Source organism: Euleptes europaea, chromosome 10 (genome assembly GCF_029931775.1).
Source record: "Euleptes europaea isolate rEulEur1 chromosome 10, rEulEur1.hap1, whole genome shotgun sequence".
Lineage (NCBI taxonomy): Eukaryota > Metazoa > Chordata > Lepidosauria > Squamata > Sphaerodactylidae > Euleptes > Euleptes europaea.
The window spans coordinates 32,629,245-32,642,465 of NC_079321.1; the positions used below are offsets into that span (position 1 = coordinate 32,629,245).

The 13,221-nt window shown below is 44.3% G+C and overlaps 1 protein-coding gene across 1 annotated transcript in view; it reads left to right on the forward strand.

Annotated features, from left to right (window-relative positions):
* EIPR1 (EARP complex and GARP complex interacting protein 1) overlaps nt 1–13,221 on the forward strand; it is a 79,677-nt gene that overhangs the window by 8,500 nt on the left and 57,956 nt on the right. The gene's annotated exons all lie outside the window — the stretch shown is intronic.

The window sequence follows — 13,221 nt, forward strand, 5'->3', positions numbered from 1 at the left end:
CTCTTCCACCTTTCCAGACCCAGGACCCACCTTTAGACTCCAAATAGTTGGGGGGGGGGGGGGCTGAGTTGCAAGACTATGGTGGAAGCCGTGTGACATTGTGGAATTGGACAGGCTGCGTGATTTATTCATGCAGGTGAATCCATATTTAAGGTACTTCAGGTCAGATTTACAACCTGCACTGTCTTTATAATTTGCGGGGGTTATATGTCAGGGTGTGTGTGTTTCTGTAGGGGATACCTGTGTTTGAGGTTGAGCAAGCAGGTTTTTTTCACTTTACTGTAACCAAAAAATTGTCTATGATTGTACTCTGTCCCCTGAATTCTACTCCTTCTTTTCTTGACCCCTTTTAATCCTATTTTTGCCCACCTTCTTGGTTTTTCACTTTTTGCAGTCTTCTGCCTGTTGCTTTCTTCTGTTTTCCTTTGCCTTCTTGTTTCTATGCCTTCTTTCCTTCCATTTGTCCTCCAGTTTGGTAAACAATGCTGTTGTTGTTGGCATTGTTGTCGTTGGTGTCTTCATTTATACCCCACTGTTCTCCCTAGTCAGGACCCAAATCACCAAAATCACAAATCAAAATCACAAAATCAAAATAAAACTGATACATGAAAAGTCAGCATGTCTAAAGAGGGGCTTTCCTCCATTTCTTTTGCTTTCGTATGATGCTGTGAGCGTTTTGTTCTACCGATTTGCATGCTGGGTTCACAAAATCACACAAGGTTGAAAGAGACCACAAGGGTCATCCAGTCCAACCCCCTGCCATGCAGGATCCCAAAATCACAGATGGCCATCCAACCTCTGCTTAAAGACCTCCAAAGACGGGGACTCCACCACCCTTCGAGGCAGGGCATTCCACCGTCAAACCACCCTCACTGTCAGAAAGTTCTTCCTAATGTTTAGGTGGAATCACTTTTCTCTTAGTTTAAATCCATTACTCCATGTTCTAGTCTCTGAAGCTACAGAGAACAAGCTAGTTCCCTCATTAACATGTCATCCCTTCAGATATTTAAACATGGCTATCATGTCACCCCTTAACCTTCTCTTCTCCAGACTAAACAAACCCAACTCCTTAAGTCTCTCGTCATAGGGCATAGATTCCAGACCTTTGACCATTTTGGTCGTTCTCCTCTGGACCGGCTCCAACTTATCAACATCCTTCTTAAACTGTGGAGCCTAAAACTGAACACAGTATTCCAAGTGAGGTCTGACCAATGCAGTGGTAGTATTACTTCCCTTGATCTAGACACAATACTTTTTTTGATGCAGCCCAGAATTGCATTGGCCTTCTTAGCCACCATATCACACTGTTGACTCATATTCAGTTTGTGGTCCACTAAGACTCCCGGATCTCTTTCACATGTACTGTTGTCAAGCCAACTATCTCCCATCCTGTACCTGTGCCTTTTGTTTCTGCCTAGGTGAAGTACCTTACACTTCTCCCTATTGAAACCCATTTTATTGTTTATGGCCCAGCTCTCCAGTCTATCAAGGTCATTCTGAACTCTGACCCTGTCTGGGGTATTAACTACCCCTCCCAACTTGGTGTCATCTGCAAATTTAATTATCATGTCCTCTATTCCATCCTCCAAGTCATTTATAAAAATGTTAAATGGCACCGGTCCCAAGACAGACCCCTGTGGCACTCCACTGGTCACTCCTCTCCAGGATGAAGTTGTGCCATTAATGAGCACCCTTTGGGTTCGGTTGGTCAACCAATTACCAATCCACCTGACAGTAGCAGTGTCCAGCCCACATTTTACTAGCTTTGCTTCAAGAAGATCATGGGGGACTTTATGAAAGGTTTTACTGAAAATCAAGGTACACTACATCTACAGCATTCCCTTCATCTACCATACTTGTCACTGTATCAAAAAAAGATATGAGATTAGTTTGGCATGACCTATTTTTGAGAAACCCATGTTGACTGTCAGTGATCATGGCATTTCTCTCTAAGTGCTTACAGACCGTCTGTTTAATTATCTGCTCTAGTATCTTACCTGGTATTGATGTCAGGCTGACTGGGCGATAATTGTTTGGGATTTCTTTTTCCCCCTTTGTAAAGATGGGGACCACATTTGCGCTCCTCCAGTCTGCTGGAACTTCTCCTGTTCTTCAGGAATTCTCAAAGATTATTGCCAGTGGTTCTGAGATCACTTTGGCCAGTTCTTTTAGCACCCTTGGATGCAGTTCATCCAGTCCTGGAGACTTGAATTCATTAAGAGTAGCCAGGTATTCCCGTACCACCCCTGTGATTATACTATGCTGTAATTCCTCTACTGCATCCTCTGCTCCATTATTCCCAGGTTGAGCACTATTTCCCTTTTGGGAGAAGACTGAGACAAAGAAGGTGTTAAGTAATTCTGCCTTTTCTGTCTCCCCTGTTAATAATTCGCTGTCTTCACCAAGCAGTGACCCCATCGTTACCTTGATCTTCCTTTTGCTATGGACATAACCAAAAAATCCTTTTTTGTTGTTTTTAACTTCCCTGGCAAGCCTGAGCTCTTTCTGCACTTTAGCCTTTCTGACTTACTCCCTGCATATGCTGGCTACTTGTTTGAATTCCTCTTTGTTGATTTCCCCCTTTTTCCATTTTTTGTACATGCCCTTTTTAAATCCTATCTCAACCAAAAGTTCTTTAGACATCCACCCTGGTTTCTTCCAACCTCTACCATTTTTTCTCCTCATTGGAACTGATATAAGTTGCGCCTTCAATATCTCACTTTTAAGAAATTCCCATCCTTCATGCACTCCCTTCTCTTTCAGTATTGTTATCCACGGGATCATCCCCAGTAGTTCCCTAAATTTATTGAAATCAGCTTTTTAAAAATCTAGAATACATGTCTTGCTACTCCTTTCTTCTCCTTTCTGCTGTATAACAAACTCCAGGAGAATATGGTCACTCCCACTCCTTCCACCCCATAAACCAGGTCATCATTATTGTTTAAGATCAGATCCAAAATAGCTGTTCCCCTTGTTGCTTCTTCCACTTTTTGGACAATGAAGTTGTCTTCAAGGGAAGTGAGAAATTTATTGGACCTTATTGTCCTGGCAGAGTTTGTCTTCCAACAGATGTCAGGATAATTGAAATCTCCCATCACTACCACATCTCTCTTTTTTGAATGCTTAGACATCTGTTCCAGGAAGGCATCATCCAACTCTTCAGTCTGACTTGGGGATCTATAATATACCCCCACAATGACATCACTGTTTTTCTCCCCCTTAATTTTTACCCAGATAGTTTCAAGCTGGCTTTCATTATTTAAGTCTTGGACCTCCTCGCAGTATTTATGTCCTGGACCAAAGTAGCTTACAAAATTTTCCCATTTTATCCTCAAATGACCCTGTGAATTAGGTTAGGCTGGGAGTGAGTGACTGGGCTGAGGTCACTCAGCAAGCTTCCATGGCAGCGTGGGGAGATGAACCTGGGCTTCCCAAATTGTTACCCTCGGCTGCAGGGTCGTAATTGTACAACTCACTCATCACTTAACGTCCATGCATAAAATATTGAATTTTGTCCATCTAGGCCTTCTAATCACAATGAAAACAACGTACTTATTTTTACAAGAAGAATGATACATTCAGGTGAAAATCAAGCAACGTATTCGGCTTACTCCTAGGCATATCGCGTAAATCTGCCGCCATAAACACCATGTGAGCTAGTGTGGTGTAGTAGTTAGGGTATTGGCCTAGCTCTGGGAAACATGGCTTCAGATCCCCAAATTTCCATGAAGCTAGGTAGCTGACCTTTAGCCAGTCACACACTCAGCTTAGCCTACCTCATAAGGTTGTTGTGAGGATAAAAAAAATAAGGAAAAAGCATATATTCTGCTCTGAGCTCCTCAGAGGAAAGGTGAGGATGCACTAGAGAAATTGATGTTATTGGAGGCATGAGGCATTGTCAACAATGAGATCCCACAGCAGCTAATAGCCCTCCTCTTTTCAAGTGATGCCATCACATTGTTCATATCCTCGCCCCTTCTTCATATCATTTGCTAGGAGGGGAGCACGTTGGCAGCATTGTTATGGGTAGAGGAGCTCTCTCTAGCAGGAAGGAACATGCGAATGCTGTGTCTTGGCAGCAGCCGTATTTCCCTGACAATGTGTAGATGTACTCTTATAACAGCTGGCCAGTCGACATACGTGAAGAAAGCTCTGTGCGCTCAGTTGTGTTGGCAGTAGATAGATATGTGCCTTTAAAATATTCTGTACCATTAAAACTTGTACAAAGAAGACCTGATTGAGCAAAAATCTGACTTTCTCCCAAGACCAAAACACCCACAGCAATGGCTTCTTCCCCTTCTCCCTCCCCCCTTCTGTGTGCCAGCATTAATAATTGAGGTGCAGGGCACTTGCAAGGGGTGTTAATGAGTTGATGGGGTTAATGGCCTTTGGCTGTGCTAGAAGCTATCAGCTCCTCTGTCAGTGATTAATCCCCAAGAAGTGTCATGAGCCTCTATTGTTATTGCTTAATTTAGCAGCCCAAGTCTCTATATAGGCCAGGTAATAGTGATTTTTTTGGAACACTATTTGGCAGATGGTGCCTTGACATCAGGGTTGCAGTGCTTAACTAGGCTTTAACTCGCGGGCAGGCATGGGTGGAATCCCTTAAAGAAGTTTGAAGCGATAAACCATGAAGGGAAAAAAAAGAGTTGCATTCTGCTCATTAAGCAGTAATATGGAAAACGTGGTGGAGTGAAATCTGGGGCCTCTGCTGTTTAAATGTTGGTTGTTAGAGCATTTGTCAGAGTGTTTCAACAACTAACCTTTATCTGTGGTGAATGAAGAATAACAATTAAAATATTTGTAATCGTGCTTAAGAGAGAGGCATTTGTTTTTAAAGGGTTGGGATTTCTAAGGAGGGGGCGATAACGTGCTGAACTGTTGGAAAATAAAAAAATCTCTTTGCAGATTAATTTTCACATGATCGACTTCTCCTCTCTTTAAGCCAGCAGCGTAAGCCAGAGCCTCCATACCTGTGAGTAAGGAAGGGATAAAAAAGTGATCAGTTTAAACTCTTTGGGCAGTCCTCTACTCTTTGCTTCTGTAATAGTTCTCTGTGTTGTCTCCTTTGTAAATTGCTTGTCACCTGCCCTGTCCCCTAATATGCTTTCTGTCCCCTAATATGCTTGAAAAGCTGTGGTGTTTTTCTCAAGGAAGCTTTCAGCAAGCTTTATGTGGATTGTAGGACACTTTTATTTTGGTGGCGTTAAATGTAGTTCATCTAGGATAGTGACTTATACTAGTTGCTTAGTTTACAGTAGTGACTTAGATTAGGAGGAGCGCAGTGCTCATGCAAGAGACAGAAAGGTTTCCTTCCCTTTCCCCTCCCTGCTACAGCTGCCTGTCCTGTGGAGCCATGCATGAGTCCCTTGACCCTGGGAATAAACTTTCCAAGGGGCAGGGCAGATCCCAGACTGTCAGCATCTTATACTGGCAGTTCATGGGATCCAAGTCAATAATATGTAAAATTCAAAGGTAATCAAGAAAAGTGCAAAGATGATTTATAGTAATAGTGCCAAGGCTTGCCCTAGCCCAGTCTGTACCTGGGAAGAAGATTTCTCATAGGAAAAGGGGCTTTCTGTGGTTCCCGCTATGTCCAAGGCTTCATGCACTACAAAAGCTCCAGGGGAGTTCCATCAGCAGGCTCCCATTCACTTGCCCTTGCAACTAGCAGGCCAGGAAATCCCTGAGTGGACCTGTCCACCTCTAGAATCTTCTCCAGGATCCCAGGAACAGAGAAGGTGGCGGGCTAGAGCTGAAACCTGGCCCAGGCAGAGGAGTGCACACTTGGTAGCTTGGAGCCTACCGCACTCCGGCCTCTGTCAGCAGGAGGATGCAGCTCTTTAGATCTTGGCAGGATCCCTATATAATCCTGCAGTTGAGTCCCAGCCTTTGCTTGTTCAGCTTCTTAACAACCAGCTTGTGCTTTGGTGTGTATGGTAGCTTATTGCTAAGATCTGGCTCTCCAGGCCCTGTAGAGATCCCTAGCCCTCCGGATCCTGCCAAACTTATTCTTGCCTGCCTGGTTGCCTTTGAGCCTTGTTGCTAGTTTGTTAGATTCTGACTAGGACAAGTACTGACTGGGCCGTAACATAATTTCCCCAGTTTTGCTAAGGTGATTAACAGCTGCTATGTCTGAGGAATCCATTGCCCTTTGTTCAGATCTCAATAGATGCACCCAAATATTTGTTAATAATTATTTATTTTATGTATTTACATTACTTATAGTCCCTCTTTCTCATTGAGACTCAAGGCAGATTGCACAGTGTAAGTCAATGCGATCAACAGGATGAAACAACTAATAAGCAATTGAATATGTGTAGAATTACAGAAATCTAAAAACTAAGTATAAGACATGTAATATCATTTTCTGCATTTCATAAGCAGAAAATGATGCAGTGAGAGCAAAGTAATACATACCGTATTATGAAAAGTAAAATAGTCCACAGACCTGTTCCCTTTATTAAAGCACCTTCCTGAACCATTCTGTTACAATATATGTATGTGCTGATAAGTTTCAACCGACCTATGGCGACCCCATCAAGGGGCTTTTAAGGCAGGTGAAAAGCAGAGGTAGTTTGCCATTTCCTTCCTCGGTGGTCTCCCAACCACATGCCAACCCAACTTAGCTTCTGAGATCTGATGAAATTGGGTTGTACCATGCTGCCTTCCCTCCCCATTATGATATGTGTGTATTAAGTGCCATCAAGTCGTTTCTGACTCATGGTGACCCTATGAATCGATGTCCTCCAAAACGTCCTATCTTTAACCGCCTTGCTCAGGTCTTGCAAACGGCTTCCTTTATAGAGTCAATCCATTTCATGTTGGGTCTTCCTCTTTTCCTGCTGCCTTCAACATTTCCTAGCATTATTGTCTTTTCCAGTGACTCTTGTCTTCTCACAATGTGACCAAAGTACAATAGCCTCAGTTTAGTCATTTTAGCTTCTAGGGTCAGTTCAGATTTGATTTGATCTAGGACCCATTTATTTGTTTTTCTGGCGGTATACAGTTTCCGTAACACTCTTACAACACCACATTTCAAAGGAATCTTCCTGTCAGCTTTCTTCATTGTCCAACTTCCACACCCATACATAGTAATAGGGAATACTATGGCATGAATTAACTTGATCTTGGTTGCCAGTGACATATCCTTACACTTAAAAATCTTTCCTAGCCCTTGAAATATCTTTGTGCTGGTTTCTGAATATTGCTCCCCCCCATATTAGATTTGTGTCCCTTATTCTTTTTCATAGTCATTGTTCCTTGAGGAGAACAGAAGTGGGTGGCCCCAAATGGCTGATGTTTCTGCTTCTTGTAATAGTGTTGGCTAAGTGGATATGGAGATGTAGTTAGTATCTGGATTTGTTGCGGGGCCTGTTTCCTGGGTTGTTGCGAATGGTCTCTGTACTTTTCTTGATCACATCTGAATTATAAGTAACAAGTGGGAGTCCTGTGGGACTCGCTGGGGGAATCCCATCTCCCTCCACATCGAGGCTCCAGGCCCCCCCCCCCCCTACCTTAAGCCCAGAGAAAGTGCCTGGGAGCTGCTCTGAGCCTAGAACAGCTGCAGGCATCCACCATGGCTGCCACTGCTGTAGCCAGGCCCGGAGTCGCTCCAGGCATTTGTTGCCACCGTGGTCGGGTCCAGAGCACATCCTGGTGGTGGGAGTACCCCAAGTTTTCAGAAGAATCTGTTTAGTGTTTGTGTGGTCCCGATCCAATTTAGGTATCCGCAGATGGGGCTCACTCATCGCTATTAGATGTATAGATTATATCATTTCCTGTACTTCTGGCATCTTATGGCCTTTGGACCCTTCTGCTTACAACTACTTCTTTGCTTGTGTGTGTATGTAAATTTAAACTGCTGCTTATAAACTTTGCTCTAGGAGTCTTCTAACCCATCTCCATATGTTAGGTCTCATTGTAATCCTTCTCTGGAGGTTTACCTATCTGACCATGTGTCAGGCTCAGAAGTCCATCCTCTGCATCCCATAAGCAAACACGCTCAGGCAGGCATCCTAAGCAATGCTACTTTATTTAGAGCACAAGACAGTTCACAGAAGCTGACTGCATTTCACACAGGAAAAGTTGCTAGTGATTTCCAAACAGCAAGCTTACAGGTACATAGCTCACTAGGCAGAAAAGGCTAAACAGTGAAGTCATCTCTAGAAACAGGTTCTTAGGGAAGGGAGGGAAAGGAGTCATAACAACTGATAAAAGTGAAGCTGTACACAGGAGAGAAGCATGAGAGCCAAGGCCGTGGCATGGCGCCAACTCCCCCTGAGAGAGAGTCAGAGTCCAAGCCAGCTGCAAGGCCGACTCAAGAACCAGCATAAGCCAGAGATCAGACCGACCTCCTGACATTCTGCCCCCCCCCCAGGGCCCTCCCCCCTTCAGAGATGGAGCGTGGCTTCTGGGGATAGGATTCGTGAAACAGGCGAATCAGGCGGGGGGCGGCGACATGACGTTTGGGTACCCCATTCATCATGCCCAGGGCCTAAGTGTTTCCAATGGACTAGGTAGTGAAGGACTTTACCCTGAAACCGAGAGTCTAAAATCTTGGAGATCTCGAAATGTTCCTCCATCTCCACCAACACTGGGGGTTCGGGTTTAGGTTGGGGATGCCATTCTGGACCTGGCATGTACCATTTCAGTAAGCTGACATGGAACACAGGGTGAATGCCTCTAAGGGATTTCGGCAAACTGAGTTCCACAGTGACATCATTTATGAGTCTAGAGACTGGGAAGGGGACAATGTACTTTTCGTTGAGTTTTTTACAAGGGCGTAGGGAGCGTAGGCTTTTAGTGGACAGATATACCTGCTCCCCCACCTTGATGTTCCAGCTAGGTGACCGATGTTTGTCTGCTTGTTCCTTATATTTGCATTTGGCTTGTTCAAGATTCTTTTGCAACCATGGCCACGTTTTTTTGTACCACGTCTACCCAATCACTTACTTCGGTACTCTCCCCCTCCCCAGAAAGGTTTACATTTCCAAAAGGTCCAAAGTCTTTACCATAGACTACTTGAAATGGGCTAAAGCCCATGGACTGATGGGCGGCATTGTTATAAGCATATTCAGCAAACGGCAAGAGATCCACCCAATCGTCTTGATGGTAGTTCACATAACAACACAGATAACATTCCAGAACTGAATTGACACATTCAGTGTGGCCATCTGTTTGGGGGTGGTAAGCACTGGATAACCCTTGTTCAACCCCCACCAATTTAAGGAACGTTTTCCAAAATTTAGCTACGAACAGAGATCCTCTGTCAGAGACCACTTTGCACGGGAAATAATGATATTTAAAGATATGTGACACAAACAATCGGGCCAGTTTTTGAGCTGCGGGAAGCCCTGTGCAAGGGACCAAGTGTATTTGTTTAGAAAACAGGTCTGTGACCACCCAAAGTACTGACTTTCCCTGACTGGGAGGAAGATCTGTGATGAAATCCATGGCAATGACCTCCCAAGGGGCTGAAGGTGTTTCTAACAGTTTTAAGAGTCCTGGGGGTTTCCCCATTACCCTTTTGGCTGTAGCACACGTAGGACAGCTGCGGATAAAGGAGTCCAAATTCGTTCTCATTCCTGGCCACCAAAATTGTCTGCGTAAAAGGTGTAGGGTTTTCACAAAACCGAAATGCCCCGCTACTTTGGCACCGGTTTGCACAAAACCGCAAGGACACTGGAACATACAATTTATTGTCTTTGAACCAGAACTCCCCCCGTTGAATCATTTGTTCAGGCAGAGTCTTCGCGGCTTTCTCCTCAAGACAAGCTTGAGCCAAGGCAGATTTGAAAGTGTCCGGTAAGCCTTCTAATGGGGGGGAGGGGGGGAGTCCCGTGTCTGGGACCGGGTAAGTATAGCCACTCCCGGTTGTTCCCCCCTCTGTTCCGGGGTGAATAACAAGTTTGTGGGGCGATCTACTTTGCTTTGATACTGGGGCAGTTGAGATAATGCATCTGCCAACTGATTTTGTTTGCCTGGAACATGCTTCAAAACAAAACGGAACTTGGAAAAGAAGTCCGCCCAATGTACCTGTTTGGCGGTCAGCTTACGTGTTCCTTTTAATGTCTCCAAGTTCTTATGGTCAGTCCAGACCTCAAAAGGAACCTCCACCCCCTCCAGAAAATGTCTCCGGATAGTGAGAGCGTGTTTGACAGCTGCTGCCTCTTTCTCCCAAATGGGCCAATTTAACTCTGATGGAGAGAACTTCTTAGAAAAGTAAGGACAAGGTTGAAGCTGGCCTGTCTCTCCCATTTGTAACAAGGCCCTCCCATTGCTACATCAGAAGCATCTACCTGGACTATGAAAGGTTGTTCAGTATCTGGGTGCTTAAGAACAGGCTCCGTGGTGAATCGTCTTTTCAGAGCATCAAAAGCCTGTTGGCACTCTGCCGTCCAGTCTAACCGGGATGAGGGCAGCGTGGCTGTAGGGCCCTTCCCCTTCATTTTCAACAAATTTGTTATTGGCAAAGCCTCTTGCGCTAAGTTGGGGAGGAACCCTCTATAAAAATTTGCGAAACCCCAGGAACTGTTGCAGTTGTTTTTGTGTGGTTGGCGGCTCCCAATCTAACACCACCTTGACTTTCTCGGGATCCATGGCTAGGCCTTGATGCAAAATTACATATCCCAGAAAAGTCAGGAACTTTTGATGGAACTCACATTTAGAAACTTTGGCATACAGTTGATTTCCCGAAGACGTTGTAGCACTTCTTTTACCAGTTCTACGTGCTCTTTGTGTGTTTTAGAATTAATCAATGTCATCCAGATACACCACTACTCCCTTGAATAACAAGTCATGTAACGCCTCATTAATCATTTGCATGAAAACTCTAGGGGCGCCGCTCAATCTGAATGGCATAACCAGATATTCAAACATTCCAAAACAACTAGAAAAGGCGGTTTTCCACTCGTCGTTCTCCCTAATTCTCACTCGGTAATAAGCCTTGACCAGGTCCAACTTTGTGAAGATACGACCCTCCTTCAATTGGCTGAGTAGATCTGGAATCAAGGGAAGGGGGTACGCATTAGTCTGGGTAACCGCATTCAGCCGACGAAAATCAATACACAGATGCAGGTCTCCTGTTTTCTTACACACGAAAAAGGAGGGAGCTGAACATGCTCCCTAAAATGCATGCATAAAGACATGTCAGGATAAGCGAACAGCTGTTTTTGCATGCTGTGGGTGAGATGATACTACAGACCCCACAAATCCAAATGCTGTGGGTGAGATGATACCACAGACCCCACAAATCCAGTGCAGACCAGGGAAGTAGTCAGGTCATCCCATTTCTTTCTTAAAATCATCTCATTTTCTTTCTGATTCTCCCCACCCCGTAAGTGCTTGTGTTTCAGTATATGGAGAATCTGTTTTGTGTGACCTCAGGAGTTAGCTTAACACATAGGAGCTAAATGTATGCCAAAGCGTTAACCTTAATGGGTTTTGAGAGGCTTAGAAATTTGTGGTGCTGAAATGAAAGGGCGAATCTCTGAACAGAATCTGTGTGAAGTCAGGAGCAAGTGCCAAAAAATGCCTTTGGGCATGCTGTGAAGAGAATTTTACCCCAAGAAATGAAAGATTTGACTTCTTTCCCTCCCACAGGATGTTGCTGACCAACCTGAGAAAGCTCAATTGTGCACCTCATTCTCATCTCACCTTTAATGCTTTCCATGCCCCCATATCCACAAGGGTACAGAAAATAATAATAATAAGAAAAACCCCTGGAAAATATGACATGCTGTATTTAATAACGCTTGTCCTTAGAGCCTGATATGGTTCTGAATCATCGCGCTGGGGAGAAGAAAGCAGCAGTGTCTGACTTTGAGGGACCTGAGATAGGGCAGAAGGCTCTTTTGCTTTATATGTTGAATGACCCTCTTTATATGGTTGGTAGGGGCATATAATACATGTTGGTAGAGCAAATTGAATTTTGATTTGTAGCTCACCTTTAGGGAATCAATTTCACTGCCAAGGAGACTACTTCATAATTTCAACGTGAGGCTTCCCGTTTTTAGAGAAGGCTGGAAGCATATAGATGAACCAGCCAGCCTGTGCAATCTGCTCTGCAGTGTTTTCGGCAAAGATTTTGTTTTAAAATGCTGCTCTGTTCAGGCCAAACTCAGAAAGGGTTTTTGTTTGTATGTTTTTCCCCTCGGTGTTGTAGGCATCTCGCTTAGGCAGACATTGTACAACAAGCTTGCAAGAACATCTGTCTCTGGATGCTCTTCTAGCGTCCGGCTTGCTTTGAGCTCATTTATTGTGTAAGCAAACTGGAGATGGAAACGAGTTGTCTCTGGACACCTGATTGTGTACATGAATCCCATGTGATTATAGCTAGAAAAGCGAGCAGTTGTTTAGTGATCTATGCCTTATATTTGTTGAGGGCATTGGCCTGAAAAAAATACTCTTTCTTTCTCTCTGCCCCCGTTTATTTTTGTTTTTAGCCAGTACTTAGTTTTTAATTTCAGATCAGATTAAATAGAAGGGGGGGAGAGGCAGTGAGGCTAATAGACAAAACCCTGATGGGACTCTTATGGTTTGAAGAAATTAAAGGCATGCTAAGTAATATGAAAGGTTTAGTTAATGCTGTACTTTACTTAAGCTGCATGTACAGTACTTATTGGGGGGATAGTTCTAGAAATACTCTGCCTTCTTTGGTTCTCGTAGGTTATCTGGGCTGTGTAACCGTGGTCTTGGTATTTTCTTTCCTGACGTTTCGCCAGCAGCTGTGGCCGGCATCTTCAGAGGAGTAACACTGAAGGACAGTCCTGTCCTTCAGTGTTACTCCTCTGAAGATGCCGGCCACAGCTGCTGGCGAAACGTCAGGAAAGAAAATACCAAGACCACGGTTACACAGCCCGGATAACCTACGAGAACCAATGAACTCTGACCGTGAAAGCCTTCGACAATACTCTGCCTTCTGTTCTGGTGCAACACGACTGTTACCTTTCTGTCCCTTTAGATGATACCCAGGAGGCTAACAAACTTGCCTCATCTTTCCAATATGAGTTTTTATTAATGGAGACTAGATGGATATTCTGCAGCAGACATATGCGGCTGTGTTCTGTTTGTGTAGCATAGGATGCTGTTTGAGCTTTAGTTTTTCCACTGCCACCGCATTATGTGGTGCTTAACAGCACAGTTTGTTGTTTGCTCAGAAGAAATTCCCAATCATTTAAAACGACCTTAGTGCCACGTGACGTACAGCCGTGTTCTTGA